This window comes from Schistocerca nitens, chromosome 8 (genome assembly GCF_023898315.1).
Source record: "Schistocerca nitens isolate TAMUIC-IGC-003100 chromosome 8, iqSchNite1.1, whole genome shotgun sequence".
NCBI lineage: Eukaryota > Metazoa > Arthropoda > Insecta > Orthoptera > Acrididae > Schistocerca > Schistocerca nitens.
The window spans coordinates 193,368,114-193,386,913 of record NC_064621.1 but is presented as its reverse complement, the minus strand read 5'-3'; positions in this window follow the sequence as shown (position 1 = coordinate 193,386,913).

Below are 18,800 nucleotides of genomic sequence, written 5' to 3'. Positions count from 1 at the left end.
GCAGTGATCGAGTTTCTTTTGGCGGAAAACCAGGGCATCTCAGATATTCATAGGCGCTTTCAGAATGTCTACGGTGATCTGGCAGTGGACAAAAGCACGGTGAGTCGTTGGGCAAAGCGTGTGTCATCATCGCCGCAAGGTCAAGCAAGACTGTCTGATCTCCCGCGTGCGGGCCGGCCGTGCACAGCTGTGACTCCTGCAATGGCGGAGCGTGCGAACACACTCGTTCGAGATGATCGACGGATCACCATCAAACAACTCAGTGCTCAACTTGACATCTCTGTTGGTAGTGCTGTCACAATTGTTCACCAGTTGGGATATTCAAAGGTTTGTTCCCGCTGGGTCCCTCGTTGTCTAACCGAACACCATAAAGAGCAAAGGAGAACCATCTGTGCGGAATTGCTTGCTCGTCATGTGGCTGAGGGTGACAATTTCTTGTCAAAGATTGTTACAGGCGATGAAACATGGGTTCACCACTTCGAACCTGAAACAAAACGGCAATCAATGGAGTGGCGCCACACCCACTCCCCTACCAAGAAAAAGTTTAAAGCCATACCCTCAGCCGGTAAAGTCATGGTTACAGTCTTCTGGGACGCTGAAGGGGTTATTCTGTTCGATGTCCTTCCCCATGGTGAAACGATCAACTCTGAAGTGTATTGTGCTACTCTTCAGAAATTGAAGAAACGACTTCAGCGTGTTCGTAGGCACAAAAATCAGAACGAACTTCTCCTTCTTCATGACAACGCAAGACCTCACACAAGTCTTCGCACCCGAGAGGAGCTCACAAAACTTCAGTGGACTGTTCTTCCTCATGCACCCTACAGCCCCGATCTCGCACCGTCGGATTTCCATATGTTTGGCCCAATGAAGGACGCAATCCGTGGGAGGCACTACGCGGATGACGAAGAAGTTATTGATGCAGTACGACGTTGGCTCCGACATCGACCAGTGGAATGGTACCGTGCAGGCATACAGGCCCTCATTTCAAGGTGGCATAAGGCCGTAGCATTGAATGGAGATTACGTTGAAAAATAGTGTTGTGTAGCTAAAAGATTGGGGAATAACCTGGTGTATTTCAATGCTGAATAAAACAACCCCTGTTTCAGAAAAAAAATGTGTTGCATTACTTATTGAACTGCCCTCGTAGTTTCCCTCAAAACACCTCAGTGGAATATATTTAAATAATGTTGACTCAATATCATCATCTTATCCATTTACAAGCAATTCAACATACAAGATACAGACAATGATATTCATAAGGCAGTACATCGGAAATACACCCTAACTCCTGAGTAAATTTAAAAAATTCACTGAGTGCACAATTACTGTGGTATTTGCCTCAAAAATAAATAAATAAATGAGAAACAAGATAGTGACTGGTAACAGGTTGTTGTAGCAGCTACACTGCTTTAATTTTGAAAATTTTGATTGAAAATAATTTAAATCATGAGACTGATAATGACATTAATAAACGTGAAAATACACTGAAGAGCCAAATAAACTGGTAGACCTGCTAATCTCGTATAGGGCCCCCGCGAGCATGCAGAGGTGCAGCAGCACGACGTGGCATGGGCTCGACTAATGTCTGAAGTAGTGCTGAAGGGAACTGACACCATGAATCCTGCAGGGCTGTCTATAAATCCGTAAGAGTATGACGGGGTGGGGATCTCTTCTGAACAGCACGTTGTAAGGCATCCCAGATATGGTGAATAATGTTCATGTCTGGGGAGTTTGGTGGGCAGCGGAAGTGTTCCTGGAGCAATTCTGGACGAGTGGGGTGTCGAATTGTCCTGCTGGAATTGCTCAAGTCCGTCGAAATGCATAATGGACATGAATGAGCGCAGTAGATTAAACAGGGTGCTTACTTGCATGTCTCCTGTCAGAATCGTATCTAGACGTATCACGGGTCCCATATTCCTCCAACTGCACACGCCCCACATTACAGAGCCTCCGCCAGCTTGAACAGACCGCTACTGACATGCAGGGTCCATGGATTCATGAGGTTGTCTCCATACCCATACGCGTCCATCCGTTCGATACAATTTGAAACGAAACTTGTCCTATCAGGTAACATGTTTCCAGTCACCAACAGTCCAATGTCGGCGTTGATGGACGCAGGTGAGGCTTAAAGCTTTGTGTCGTGCGGTCATCAAGGATACACGAGTGGGCCTTCGGCTCAGAAATAAGCAGCAATTTGCGGAAGGGTTGCACTTCTGTCACGTTGAACGATTCTCTTCAGTCGACATTGGTCCCGTTCTTGCGTGATCTCTTTCCGGCCGCAGCGATGTCGGAGATTTGATGTTTTATCGGATTCCTGATATTCACGGTACACTCGTGAAATGATCGTACGGGAAAATCCGCACTTCGTCGCTGCCTCGGAGATGCTATGGCCCATCGCTCGTGCGCCGGCTATAACACCACTTTCAAACTCACTTAGATCTTGATAAGCTGACATTGTAATAGCTACAGCCGAGAACTGCATAGATACTTGTTGTCTTATACAGGCGTTGCCGACCTCAGTGGCATATTCTGTCTGTTTACATGTGTCTTTATTTGAATACGCATGTCTACACCAGTTTCTTTGGCGCTTCACTGTATATCCAATCAATATGAACTCGATACTTGAAAAGTGTAAGGAAAACAAGTTGCCACTCAATAAAATATGAGAGGTCTAACCTAGGTTAAGCAAAAGTGGTTGGAAGGAAATTAAAAAGCAAAATTAAAAGCAGTTGAAATGATGTTTTCTAGCTAACGCAAGCAGTCTAAATGTCGGAATCACATTACAGATAAGAATACCCGAAGGGAACCGCACACACAATCATAGATGCAGAATACCAGAAGGCATTAGGAAGAATCAGCGAAGTGGCAGAGACGTCGGAGCTGGCAGTCTCGCGTATTCCACGATCAGAAGGCGGTCGCGACGGTTTTATTTCAGCACTTAAACGAGCAGATGGTTCACAAATGTGAAGAATTATCTTCGTATTCCAGCCGACTTCCATCCTAACTTCGTCGTTCGCTTGTTTCCTTTTTTACGTCCATTTAATTCCTAATCATAGGGGCTGTAATTTTAGCTGACAATAACTTAAAGAGTTGGATGTAGTTACCAAGGTAATTATGAACATGTGTCACTGGCATTACGTTTAACTATTACAAATCTCATACTAATTTAGTCCCACAACATTCGTTGCCTACCCTCTGGAGACAAATATTTTCCTCGGGGATTTCCGATCTTTCTGTTCCAGTTTCCTAAGTTAACATTCTAGGGCCATGTTTAAGCATTCTGCACCAAAGAAAATGCAGTGATTTACTACTGTTCTGTTGTTTTCCAGGAAGGTGAGGAGTTATTTCCAGTTCGGTGAAATCACAGTTTATTGCAAGATCCGACTTCAACATTCTGACTGGCTCCTTATACAAGGTACCAGAAGAAAATGGTCTTTCGTATCGCTCTGTCCCGCAGAGAGATTGAGTGTGGGGTGTCTCTGCTATACATACTTCAGTCGAAACAAGGCTGCTAATCCGTTACAAAAGTCTTTTTGGCAGTTCTACCTATTGCACACACTGCGAAAACTGTCAAAACGCAGCTCAAGTAACAAAAAGCTTTCGGAAATGACTTACTTCACCAAGTAAACGCCGTTAACAACCAACGTACTTATTAACAAATAAGAGTAACAAACCAGGTTTCGTGCACTTTGTTTCATCTGAGCGTCCGTGAAACTCTCTCGCTGGTTAATGACACTTACCTTACCATAGTGCCGGCCGGTGTGGCCGTGCGGTTCTAAGCGCGTCAGTTTGGAACCGCGTGACCGCTACGGTCGCAGGTTCGAATCCTGCCTCGGGCATGGATGTGTGTGATGTCCTTAGGTTAGTTAGGTTTAAGTAGTTCTAAGTTCTAGGGGACTGATGACCTCAGTAGTTAAGTCCCATAGTGCTCAGAGCCATTTGAACCATTTGAACCTTACCATAGTGTACTGATCCATAACGAGACATCTACGAACTTAGAATGCCTTTACAGAAGTGGATAGAACTGCCAGATCCAAACAGAAAAAAAAGTATTTTTGGCAGTATTAAAACATTAATATCAAGCGTCGATTAATCACAAATCAAAGCACGGGGGGGGGGGGGGGGATACAGATACAGGAAGTACAGAGTGGAGGTTCCGACCCTGAGCTGAAAATCATATAGATGTTGTTACAAGTCCCTTATCCTCAGCCTTTATGAGCCGTTGGGAAGTGTTTGTACAGGACATTTAACTATTTTACGCATGGATTAGCGGGTTCGCTAGACAGCCTGGCGTATTTGAGGTGTAATGCGTACAGCATCATTGGGTAATCACTGTATCCGGAGTACCTCAACAATGACACTTCAGTAAAGTTATGAATCGGTGCCTTCCTAATTCATGGTTAGTTAAGCGTACATCCATCTACTATAGACTACATTGAATATATGACAAACGCAGGTAACTACACAATACATAACAAAAATTAGTTCCTAGTGACTAGTAACTATTATTCTGTCCTACCATGTTCTCACAACTACCTGATTTTAACATATGACCAAGCAGTCAATATTGCACGGAATAGTACAAGGCTCTGCAAAACATAAGGGCGGAATAGATAAAGTAACATAACATATTAATTACTCGGTGGAAATGAATGTAAGTGCACAGATGTCTCCCAGTCGTGCACAGAAAGTAGGACGTCACATAGGGTGGGGTCAGTGCGACTATACCGCCAAATGATGCGGGCTCCGCAACACGATGCAGTCGAAGGAACGGGAAAAGACAGTATGTGCCAGTCAGCGAGCGGTCAGGTTCACTGTGGACGTGTTCTTCAATACGAAGTATTCTGGAGACAATATCTGGATGACTTTACACATCGGGAAACTGGTAGAAGGTCGTAATGCGACGAGAGTAGCCCAGGAGTTTGGTATTCCTCACACCATTGTTTCACGTGCGTGGGAAGCGCTCCTAACCACAGGCACTGCCAGCTGAAGGAGAGGAGGGGATCGACCATGGGCAATTACAGCATCACACACAGCATTCTGCTACAGGCAAGAAGGGACCCACTTCAAACAGCGGGTGCAACTGCGACCACTTTTAACATGACTACAGAGGTGTGAAAATTATTAGACTCAAAACGAAAATATTGATATTTCCTAGTTTCTCTCAGCCTAGAATTATTCAGCCATGTGATATTGGCATTTCACTCACATCCAAATGCGGTTACTTTCGTCCATTACCTGCACCTACCTGTGAACTTGTAGCAGCAGATCGCCGGTAGGAAAGTCGAGCAGAAACTTACCATGCTGCAACTCGCACCAGGCTGCATACAACCTAACTATTCCAAGAATCGCGAAAAGGTCTTAATTTTGAATGAAAGGTGGAAATACTGGCAGAATTTCGGTATATCCTGAAACTTGATAATGTACACGTTCACTGCAAAGCCCGTGCTAATCTTAACACAGTCATGCACAAACACTGTCATTCACGTTAGCAAGTTTATGGTAACGTATTTTCCGAAATCTGAACAGCTACTAAGCACGGATTGTTCTGAAATGAAAATGCTCGCCATACTATGAAGTTTATCTGTGTCTAATGCACTCAGGTTTTTAGTCACCGATTTGCTCAATATGCTACGCGGAATTGATGTATTTTCTCATACACAAAATTACTTAAAAAATTCGTACTTTCTAAAAAACACAACGGAATAAATATGTCTTCACTTTAAAACACTTTTGAAACATGTAGCACAATTAAAACCGACCAATTATAACTTCCTTCGGAGCTCATACTACACACGACCGTACCATTGAAAGGCTGGGCTAGATGGTGTAAGCATTCTGTCTCCAAGAGGAAAGACGCGCTATGAATACTCCGTTCTGATTGGTCAGTTTTCTTTAAGACTAATAGGAAGACGTTACTCTCCCGTGTTACTCCACGCTTTTCATGACTAACCAATCAACAAATAACACACTTTCAAACAGTACTTTTTCCCGAAATAAATATTTAACATTCTGATATTTTGTTTATTCTTTACGTTATTGACTATTTTCATTTGCACTCGAATTACCCTTCCTTTTACCTAAACTTACCTAAGGCCGGTATTACACTATTAAATTTCTTTGTCAAATGTATTTGATGGTGTAATAGGGAACTTTGTTAAATGTCGTCCAATATTTGATCAAATATAGCGCCTCGCTGTAGATTTGATCAAAGAAGTCGCTTGTCTCCTGTTCACTGCAATGTGACATGCTACCACATGGAGCGCTAGCATCGCTGCAGCATTATGTGGTATGTAGTGTTTTTATAAACAATGCCAGTAAATACAATTGGTGTGTGCCGACAACTACAAAATGAATAGAGATGTATGAAGCTGATGAGGTGCTTTACAACGTGAGGCATGCTGAATACAAAAATAGATTAAGAAGATTGGAGACCTGACCTGACCTGACCTGACCTAACCTAACCTAACCTAACCTAACCCTCTCCTGTAGCAAGGAATCGGAGTGTTACAGTGAGTCTGTCTTCTGCAGATGTAGCAGTTCTTAAGTGAATATTGTGCTTTGTGATATGAGGATACACTTCATTGAGCACATTCAGAAATGTATGCTCATCCATTCTTAAGTAATTGATGTACAACCTGACATCCTCCACTATAAGCTCATGTAACAAGTTTTGTTGAATGATTTTATCATGTCGTCTTAAAACCCACGGCTTCACCCAGGTATGTTTCCTTCCTGTTACCCCCCCGCCCCCCCACCCTCCGCTTCTCTTCCGCACGTGCACACAGTGCAATTGTGGTATATGCAACTGCTGCGGTTAATAGCAAGTTGTTGTTGTCAGCCATCTTGAACTTTGACGAAAAATATGATGACAGTGTAATATCCCTTCTACCGCTACGTCAAAGACCTTTGTCAACTATATTTAACGGAATATTTGTTCACATCTTTGATCAAATCTTTGACAAAGAAATTTGATAGTGTAATACCGGCCTAACATGTTAAGGTACGTTTACACTGGGATACATGTATCGCGACATGTATGAGCGACATGTCAATTTGACATGTCGCGATACATCACCTCATACAAAAATTCACGGAACTTGTATGCGGACCCTCGAGCTCATACATGTCGCGTATACATTTTGTATATCGCTTTTTGGCCATATACGCGACATGTATGAGCGACATTTGAAGAACTCGCGCATGCGCAGTACTATCATTTCCTGTCGTCTTGTCGACTGCCGCTTATTTCGACGATTAGCGCATGCGTAGTACCAGGCTCTTTGGCGGCTGTTTGAGTTTTGAAGGTGCCGACTGTCGTTTCGACGTTAATGTATCTGCATAGAGTATCAAAAAGTGCCATATGCAACATTATTCTTCGTGTTTGCGAGGCCATTGTGCAAGTTTTATCCCAAGAAGTGAAGGTAAAAGTTTTATATATATATCAGAGTATGTAATACATTATATAATTTTTTCATGCATCTGGCACGTATATCAATGTTTTGCTATTATTCCGGCGGCCTCGCGTGATAATGTTGACAACGGATGCCGACAATCGTGTGTGAGACGTTGGCATTAGCAATCGCGCGACAATGCAAATGTTTTGTCATGAAATCTTCGTTTTACGAGGAATCCCCAGTGGCTAAAAAACGGAGTGTTACTGCCAACTGATCCTCTGGTGGAATCGCTTCCCGAAAGTTTGTGTTGGTTTTGGACACAAGAGGAGCCACAAGTGATAACAAACCGCGGAAATCCTCCGTACTCGTCCTAACATAATTTCTAAAATATGCGCCATCTTCTAGCGTTAATTCGCGAGAAACTCTCTGTGCCACCATCTACGCTTCCTTCGCCTTTTCTTCCTATCATCTTCCAAAAGAGCAAGTGTATCAGCACATAAAAATGTGAAATCTTCCAAATCGTCGTCGCAAGCTATCGCACAGTGATACATATCAACCAGTGTAAACGCACGCTCATACATGTATGAGATTGATACTTGTCAACTCATACAAGTCGCGATACCTGTCGCAAAGTCGCATATACATGTATCTCATACATGTACCGATACAAATCGCAGTGTAAACGCACCTTTATGATACAAAATTCCCTGTCGTCTGCTTTCACACTGTCGTAAAAATTTCTCACGCTAGTTCGTACAACGTTTATCAGAAGAACAATGATCTACGTATTTACTTTAGACCACATTCAAGCATCATCCACACTACTAAAAGCACATACAAAACCGTACAACTGTCAATAAACAAAAAAGCCTTCAAGAGATAAATATAACAATTCACGAAAACATTCTCTTGGCCTGTTTCTTGAATGTCTCTGTGCACTGCTGTCCTCTAGCAGATGAACATTAGAACTACTTACTGGACTGAACCCGCTTCAGACCATATGTCACTGTGCATGCGTGAGTCATTCTCCCGATACACAGGCTCTAGACAGGACCGATATAACGTGCCACGCCTCAACATGGAGAATTTTTCTTATGTACAGTACGATTCATATGAGCATATAACATCTGAAATCATTGACTTCTTACGATTAAAATGTTTTATTCCTTTCATGTCTGCTTTTCTGACTAGTCAGTATCCTCCACATTTAAAGAAAATAGCCAGTATGTCCGAAGAACGGTTGAGGAAGAGTTTTCTGAGCTTTGCATGACACAAATTGTAAAACATCCCACATCTGTTATGTTGTAGAGTGTCATGTCAGCACAAGGGTACTGGCCGACTTTACATTGTGGAAGGCACTATGAATCAGAATCAGTATAGGACAGTTTTGGAAAAGAGGCTTTTACTTCAGGTGAAGGAATTGTTTCCTGACGCTGACTTTGTGTTCATGCACGATGGTACATCGAGTCATAAAGCTAAATCAATTCCGCAGTTCTCAGCTGTAAATAATGTAGAAACGTTGCCATGGCCTGGGAATAGTGCAGACATGAAACATATAGAGAATCTGTGAGCAATTGTTAAGCAGAAGTTGAGGAAGATCAACATTACAACGAAGTTTAAACTCATAGAGAAACTCATATAAATATGGCACCATGATGAAGATGTCGAAAATTCATGCATAGAAACAATGCCAAGACGTGTTGAATTTCTCATTAAGAACATAGGCATGCACACAAAGCACTAATGTGTTATAATTTGGCGTTTAAGAACTTCTAACGGTAAAATGTTTCCATTTTAAGAAAAAATAGCATTGAGTCTAATAATTTTCACACCTCTGCACAAGGCACGCAGTCTGAAGCTGCACAGTGGCCCGGCGACTGCGTGAGGGTGGGGTCTTCGCCAGACGACCAGTGCATTGTGTTCCGTTGACATCCACACATGGAGATAAGAGCATAGGGGCTGCAGTGCTCTTCTCGAATTAGAGAATGTTCAGTCTGAGTAGTGATTTTGGACATACCCTCACGTGGCGAAGGATGGTAACACGTAATGCACCCAGGAATCGCTTTGGTGGTCCTGCTGTTTTGGTGTGGGAAGACAAAAAGTTACAAGGCTGTCCTGAATGTTCAAATGTGTGTGAAATGTTATGGGACTTGACTGCTAAGGTCATCGGTCCCTAAGCTTACACACTACTTAAGCTAAATTATCCTAAGGACAAACACACACCCATGCCCGAGGGAGGACTCGAAGCTCCGCCGGGACCAGCCGCACAGTCCATGACTGCAGCGCACAAGACCGCTCGGCTAATCCCGCGTGGTGATGTCCTGACTTCCAGATCTTTGTACATGGTACACTCACCAATCAGTATTACTACGACACTGTATTCCTTCACTATTAGCGTCGTTTCAGAGTTGCATTCGGTCCTGATTTCATTTCTATGGATGACTATGCGCGACTGCATCGAATTGTGCAGGTGGAGGTGATCTTGGAATTAGATGACACTCGGCGAATGGACTGGCTGACTTACCCGCTCCCATCGAGCACATGAGGGATATGTTGGGGATACGTTTTCCGGCATTTCTATAAACACCAATGGCCAACCATCGGTTGTCAACCGCACTGGTGGAAGAATGAAACGCCCTACTACAGGAACTCGCTACCAACTTGTGGCAAGCAAGGGGGCAACTTTCAGAGCATGCACTGCCGTCGCTGGTGATCACACACCCTATTAAGTAACATTCCCAGCCTTTCCTAATGTCCAGGGAACCATCATAAATCGCGGTGACTACAGTGTAAGTACTGTCTTTGAATAAAAGTATCATTTCTGTTCGTCTCACTTGACATTTCTTTTCGTTTCCCTCACTTGATATTTCTTTTCGTTTCCCTCTGTACTTTACTGTAGCAGTTCTTTCAATGAATGGTCCAAGTTCCAACGAACTATGTTACTTGGCAGCGCACATCATGAGAAAGTTACTTTCGTCCATACGTTTTGCTCACCGGCATATTTTATTATACCCTGGCATCCTTCCACCGGTTTTAACATAAAGGTTTTAACTCCGTAAATAATTTATGTTTATGTAAAGTGTTAACCACACTTCCACCATAAATGGTCCTTAATTTTAACGAAAATAGTTTGCCAACAATACATAGTGACACTTAACTCTCATAAGGTAAAAAAATATTTTATTAATATTTTATCTATGATTATTAGTAATCACACAACGTATTTAACTTCTGTTCTTTTAGCAACTATCATTTTTTTCATGTTACGTTTTGACAGGTGAACATTCACTTAATTTTAAACGCTAAAACAGTATTTTAATATATCTCAGTGCCCTTTCAGAATAATATTTACACGCTTTTATGATAGACGTTTGCTTTTAACGACATAAATTTTTGATGCTTCTAGAGAATGGTATCAAATGTATAATTGGTGGCCAAACATATACTGTGACATTAACATGCGTATGATAGAAAATATTATCAGCTTAATATTCAGTCTTTCTCTATGAGTAATGGTATTTTCATGTATAATCTGACCTAAGCACCAAAACTTCAACCTGATTCTATAAGCGGTAGGTGTGACAACTAGTAAAATGCAATAAATGTGCGATGCTCTTATGTTGCATATACTCTGATGTAATGGTTTTTGGAAAATTTCCGTTACTTGAACAGTTGCATCTGAAGATGAGATTGGCCGTCCCTAAATCGATTATCAATCAAAGAAATCAAAAACCATCCTTGTAGCCAGAGGCAAATTTATTTACAGTTGAATATCAGACCCCACCATCCACGACGATGGAAGATCAGAATAACTTTATGTGTTAAATATATTTGATGTTCAGCATGTAGAAGCTTTATACTTGAAGATGTAAAACATCCTGTGGAATATGTGGATGCTATCTGTAAAATGCATTGTGAATAAGGTAATAAATTAAAAGTCATGATTAATGCTAAAGTTTCACTGCATGAACAGTGAAAATTTAGTAAGCGAAAAAAAATTTGCTTTCATTTTTTGTTGGAGACTTTCAGCGAGAAATATATTCCAAAAAATTTGAAATTATATGCAGTTTGCTAGAAGTCGTTAAATGCTCTCATTCTGAAATACTGAATGACTGAATGAATATGGTTTGGGTAATACGTACGTTGTGTTGCACTGGCTCAAGACAAACAGTTTCTAACTTTCATGGACTACGTCTCATATTTCGTTAAATCTTAAGTGCAAAACTATAGTTCTTAATGAGTACATTCTAAAACTATAGTTCTTAACGAGCAGATTGTAAAAACATTACAAATTTTTAAATTTGGTCAATAGTCACACGAAATACTGAAACTCAAATTGTTGTTGGCCCTGGAAGCAGTTAATAATGGCTGACGGTTATAGCTGTTTAATAATATAATTATTGAAACTACTCGTGGCTCCTATCTATATCTGAGATAAATCAGACAGCAATCCTTCGACACGTAAACATTAAAATCACATAAAGAACTTTACTTCAGAAGTTTCGTTCACGGCTGAATAATTACACACAATATTTTCTGTAAACAGTGTTGCACAGTTGCAATGCACTAAAATAACGGCGTCGTAGGACCACCAAAAGTTACTGTAATGTATATTTACTAACAGATAACCAGCTTCGATCAAGGACCGACCTTCGAGTCACATATTGTACGTTGCAGTGATAAATAATTTACGTCAGGGGGGAGAAAATATTTTTCTCATTAGAGACAGAGTTTGTGAACGTCAGCCATTTGAACAGCGTATAAAAGTCACAATCGTTTAAACCACATTAAGAAGGGCAGCTAAAAGACATCTCTCCCTTCTGTGACACATTTTACCTGCCGCACCAAGCAGTAAACAAATAAAATTCGGAATACAATAAAAAGAAGACTATATGTAATGGTTCATCACTAGAGAACTAGGCATATGAAGTTGCTACACTGGAAGCGGTGGCCGTGTGAGTGGGATTGGGCGACTTTTTAGGTTAGAAGCTCTCGATAAACTACAGATAGGGCGTCAGTCTGAAAGTGTGCAGGAAAAATATAGGAAGGTAGACCTAGAAACAATCGGCACTATAGTCGTAAATTGTCGTAGCTGTGTTGGGAAAGAACCAGACTTCCAAGCACTAAGCGAAAGCACTGAAACTCAAATCCTTATAAGTACGGTAAGCTGGCTACAGCCGGAAATAAGTTCAGCCGAAACTTTTACAAAGGACCAAACCGTGTTCAAAAAAGATAGATTAAACAGAGTTCGTGGTGGAGCGTTTATTGGTGTCAGAAGTAGTTTACGTTGTAGTGAAACTGACGTATGTAGTTCCTGTGAGCTGGAATGAGTAAAGGTTACACTTGAAAACCGGAATAAATTAATAATTGGCTCCTTTCAACGTCCCGCCGACTCAGATGATACAGTTCCTGAACAGTTAAAAAAAACTTGAATGTCATTTCAAATAGTTACCTCAATCATACAATTATAGTTGGTGCTGACTTCTATCTACCCTCGATATGTTGGCGAAACAACATGTTTAAAGGCGGTGGTAAGCATAAAACTTCCTGAGCTAATAGGGAACAACATGACGGATACAAATATTAGTGACAACAAGGTTCTTGAAGCGAGACTAAATATCGTAACATCAATTACCTCCAAAAAAACGCAAAACATCTATTTAAAAAATAAGATAAAAGTTCTCTTGATGCCTTCCTTAGTGGACAGTCTCCACTCCTTCCAATCTATGTAAGTGTAGATCAAATGTGTTTTAAATTCAAAGAAATAGTATCGACGGAAATTGAGAGATATATACCAAATAAACTAATAAGAGACAGTGCTGAATCCCCACGGCAGCAAAACAAGTCAAAACACTGTTGGAGAAGCAACGAAAAAAGCATTCCAAATTTCAAAGAACGCAAAACCTCCAGGATTGGCAAAGTTTTATAAAAGCTCGAAACGTAGCACGAACTTCAATGTGAGACGCTTTTAATAGTTTCCAAAACTAAACTCGGTCTCGAAATCTGGCAGAAAATCTGGAGAGAGTCTGTTCATATATAAAACACATCAGTAGAAAGAGAGAATCAATACCCTCACTGCACCATAACAATGGTGACGTTACGGATGACGGTGCCACTAAATCAGAGTTACTAAACACAGATATCCGAAATTCCTTCATCAAAGAAGATGCAGTAAACATTCTCGGAATCGAATCAAGAATAACTGCTAATATGAGCAACTTATAAGTAGATATCTTCGCTGCCGTGAAGCAGCTTAAATCACTTAGTAAAGGCAAGGCCTCCGGTCCAGATTGTATAACAGTCAAGTTCCTTTCGAGTATGCTGATACAATAGCCACTTACTTAGCAACCAGATAGAGTGATTTTTTCCATCCTGTACAAACTGCAGGGATTGATCGATGAGAGAATACGGACCAAAAAAGGTCTAACGAACTTATGTCCGGAAATCCATAATTTCCATGCTAGCGACCATTTATTCAGTCATACACAGTTACAGAGACTGTGGTCTAATACGCAGTCACAGTTACAGTATGCATGCTTTCCTCTTAGAGGGTGGTACTGCTCCTCATACGTCATGCCCTAGCGCCCTCTCCTGCCATAGTAATTTGTAATACTGTGTCCGATTTCAGTCCTCTTGCTGAGTCATCTTGTAGTGGATGTTACACAGCGGTGTACTCAATGGTTCCGTATTCGAATCGAGAGCTTGCCGACATGGTGTTTACTTACAGAAAGGCAAATGATGACGGGCCCCGGGCAGCAAGGAGACATATCCCCGCCGACAACAACCACGGTACACAACGTTTGCAACAGTGTTTCACCGATTAGCCGACAAAGGGTCCTTTCAGGTACCAGGAAATCATGAAGGATGTACCCGAAATGTTCTGACAACAGACCTGGAGGAAAATTTGATTAACACAGTGGAAGGTGACTCCGTGTCAGTACCAGGCAGCTGGCCTCCCAGTGCAGGATAAGCCAGACGACAGTGTGGAACATCCACCACAATTGTTACTACCCTTATCACTTACAGCGTGAGCAGAACTTACTAGCGACAGACTTTCAACATCGGAAGCAGTTTTGTCACTGATTTCTTCACCAAGCAACCACGATTCCGGGATTTGCGTCATCCACCCTATTCACAGATAAGGCCACCTTTACGCGGAGTGGTATCTTTAACTTCCATTATACAGGGTGATTCAAAAAGAATACCACAACTTTAAAAATGTGTATTTAATGAAAGAAACATAATATGACCTTCTGTTATACATCATTACAAAGAGTATTTAAAAAGGTTTTTTTTCACTCAAAAACAAGTTCAGAGATGTTCAATATGGCCCCCTCCAGACACACGAGCAATATCAACGCGATACTCCAACTCGTTCCACACTCTCTGTAGCATATCAGGCGTAACAGTTTGGATAGCTGCTGTTATTTCTCGTTTCAAATCATCAATGGTGGCTGGGAGAGGTGGCCGAAACACCATACCCTTAACATACCCCCATAAGAAAAAATCGCAGGGGGTAAGATCAGGGCTTCTTGGAGGCCAGTGATGAAGTGCTCTGCCACGGGCTGCCTGGCGGCCGATCCATCGCCTCGGGTAGTTGACGTTCAGGTTTCATAATTAACCTTTTTCGTAGGACTCTCCATACAGTTGATTGTGGAATTTGCAGCTCTCTGCTAGCTCTGTGAGTCGATTTTCCTGGGCTGCGTGCTACATTTTCATCACTCGTTCTCGGCCGTCCAGAACTTTTCCCTTTGCACAAACACCCATTCTCTGTAAACTGTTTATACCAACGTTTAATACACCACCTATCAGGAGGTTTAACACCATACTTCGTTCGAAATGCACGCTGAACAACTGTCGTCGATTCACTTCTGCCGTACTCAATAACACAAAAAGGTTTCTGTTGAGCGGTCGCCATCTTAGCATCAACTGATGCTGACGCCTAGTCAACAGCGCCTCAAGCGAACAAATGTACAACTAAATGAAACTTTATAGCTCCCTTAATTCGCCGACAGATAGTGCTCAGCTCTGCCTTTTGTCGTTGCAGAGTTTTAAATTCCTAAAGTTGTGGTATTCTTTTTGAATCACCCTGTAGTCATCTGTGCGGCAGTATGCAGAACACCCATGGTATGCTGACAGCGAATGATCAGCATCGGTGCAGCCAGAACGTGTGGACCGGGATAACTGGCGACTGTATTTTGGGAACAGTCTTCCTTCCACGTCGCCTGTCAGGCCGGAACTATCCACGTTTCTTGCGAGTGACTTTGCCTCCCATGCCGCAAAAAGTGCCATTGATGATTCAAAAGGTTATGTGGCTGCTACATGATAGTTCTCCAGCCCAATTCGCCGTTAAAGTCCGAATGCATCTCAATCGTGTTATCCTCGTCGATGGATCGGACGAAGGGGTCCAGTTGCATGGCCTGCTTGTTCACTGGATCTCAACCCGTGCGATTTCTGGTTATGGAGCAATCTCCAAAGTATCGTGTATGCAGAGCCCATTCCAGATGTGGAGACAATGGAGCAGCGAATTCATGCTGCCTTTGATACTGTTCAGGATGCAGCCTGGCCCACGTGAACGTGTGAGACAGAACATGCTACGGCGATTACTCGCATTCGTTGAAGCACATGGAAACCATTTTCAACGCATACTGTGACTGTGGCTGCATGGTAAGCGTGTATTAGACCGCAGTCTCTGTATCAATGTATGATTGAATAAATTGTCTCTAACATGGAAACCATGCATTTCCGAACGTAAGTTCATTAGACGTTTCTTGTTCAGTACCCTCTCATCGATCAATAACTAGAGTTTGTACACGGGGAAAAAATCACCCTGTATACAACCGTTCCCTCGTCGAAACATCCGAACCTAAACACTGGAAAGTTATTCAAGACACGCCAATACAAAAGAAAGGGATTACGGACCCATATCGCTAACGTCGATTTGCATTAGGATTATGAAAGGTATATTGTGTTCGAATATTATTTGTTATCTCGAAGAGAACGATCCTTCCCCCATGAACCATGGACCTTGCCGTTGGTGGGGAGGCTTGCGTGCCTCAGCGATACAGATGGCCGTACCGTAGGTGCAACCACAACGGAGGGGTATCTGTTGAGAGGACAGACAAACATGTGGTTCCTAAAGAGGGGCAGCAGCCTTTTCAGTAGTTGCAGGGGCAACAGTCTGGATGATTGACTGATCTGGCCTTGTAATATTAACCAAAACGGCCTTGCTGTGCTGGTACTGCGAACGGCTGAAAGCAAGGGGAAACTACAGCCGTAATTTTTCCCGAGGACATACAGCTTTACTGTATGATTAAATGATGATGGCGTCCTCTTGGGAAAAATATTCCGGAGGTAAAATAGTCCCCCATTCGGATCTCCGGGCGGGGACTACTCAAGAGGACGTCGTTATCAGGAGAAAGAAAACTGGCATTCTACGGATCGGAGCGTGGAATGTCAGATCCCTTAATCGGGCAGGTAGGTTAGAAAATTTAAAAAGGAAAATGGATAGGTTAAAGTTAGATATAGTGGGAATTAGTGAAGTTCGGTGGCAGGAGGAACAAGACTTTTGGTCAGGTGATTACAGGGTTAAGAATACAAAATCAAATAGGGGTAATGCAGGAGTAGGTTTAATAATGAATAAAAAAATAGGAGTGCGGGTTAGCTACTACAAACAGCATAGTGAACGCATTATTGTGGCCAAAATAGACACAAAGCCCATGCCTACTACAGTAGTACAAGTTTATATGCCAACTAGCTCTGCAGATGATGAAGAAATTGATGAAATGTATGACGAGGTAAAAAAAATTATTCAGGTAGTGAAGGGAGACGAAAATTTAATAGTCATGGGTGACTGGAATTCGTCAGTAGGAAAAGGGAGAGAAGGAAACATAGTAGGTGAATATGGATTGGGGGGAAGAAATGATAGAGGAAGCCGCCTTGTAGAATTTTGCACAGAGCACAACTTAATCATAGCTAACACTAGATTCAAGAATCATAAAAGAAGGTTGTATACCTGGAAGAATCCTGGAGATACTAATAGGTATCAGATAGATTATATAATGGTAAGACAGAGATTTAGGAACCAGGTTTTAAATTGTAAGACATTTCCAGGGGCAGATATGGATTCTGACCACAATCTATTGGTTATGAACTGCAGATTGAAACTGAAGAAACTGCAAAAAGGTGGGAATTTAAGGAGATGGGACCTGGATAAACTGAAAGAACCAGAGGTTGTAGAGAGTTTCAGGGAGAGCATAAGGGAACAATTGACAGGAATGGGGGAAAGAAATACAGTAGAAGAAGAATGGGTAGCTCTGAGGGATGAAGTAGTGAAGGCAGCAGAGGATCAAGTAGGTAAAAAGACGAGGGCTAATAGAAATCCTTGGGTAACAAAAGAAATATTGAATTTAATTGATGAAAGGAGAAAATATAAAAATGAAGTAAATGAAGTAGGCAAAAGGGAATACAAACGTCTCAAAAATGAGATCGACAGAAAGTGCAAAATGGCTAAGCAGGGATGGCTAGTGGACAAATGTAAGGATGTAGAGGCTTGTCTCACTAGGGGTAAGATAGATACTGCCTACAGGAAAATTAATGAGACCTTTGGAGAGAAGAGAACCACTTGTATGAATATCAAGAGCTCAGATGGCAACCCAGTTCTAAGCAAAGAAGGGAAGGCAGAAAGGTGGAAGGAGTATATAGAGGGTTTATACAAGGGCGATGTACTTGAGGACAGTATTATGGAAATGGAAGAGGATGTAGATGAAGATGAAATGGGAGATAAGACACTGCGTGAAGAGTTTTACAGAGCACTGAAAGACCTGAGTCGAAACAAGGCCCCGGGAGTAGACAACATTCCATTAGAACTACTGATGGCCTTGGGAGAGCCAGTCATGACAAAACTCTACCATCTGGTGAGCAAGATATATGAGACAGGCAAAATACTCACAGACTTCAAGAAGAATATAATAATTCCAATGCCAAAGAAAGCAGGTGTTGACAGATGTGAAAATTACCGAACTATCAGTTTAATAAGTCACAGCTGCAAAATACTAACGCGAATTCTTTACAGACGAATGGAAAAACTGGTAGAAGCGGACCTCGGGGAAGATCAGTTTGGATTCCGTAGAAATGTTGGAACACGTGAGGCAATACTAACCTTACGACTTATCTTAGAAGAAAGATTAAGAAAAGGCAAACCTACGTTTCTAGCATTTGTAGACTTAGAGAAAGCTTTTGACAACGTTAACTGGAATACTCTCTTTCAAATTCTGAAGGTGGCAGGGGTAAAATACAGGGAGCGAAAGGCTATTTACAATTTGTACAGAAACCAGATGGCAGTTATAAGAGTCGAGGGGCATGAAAGGGAAGCAGTGGTTGGGAAAGGAGTGAGACAGGGTT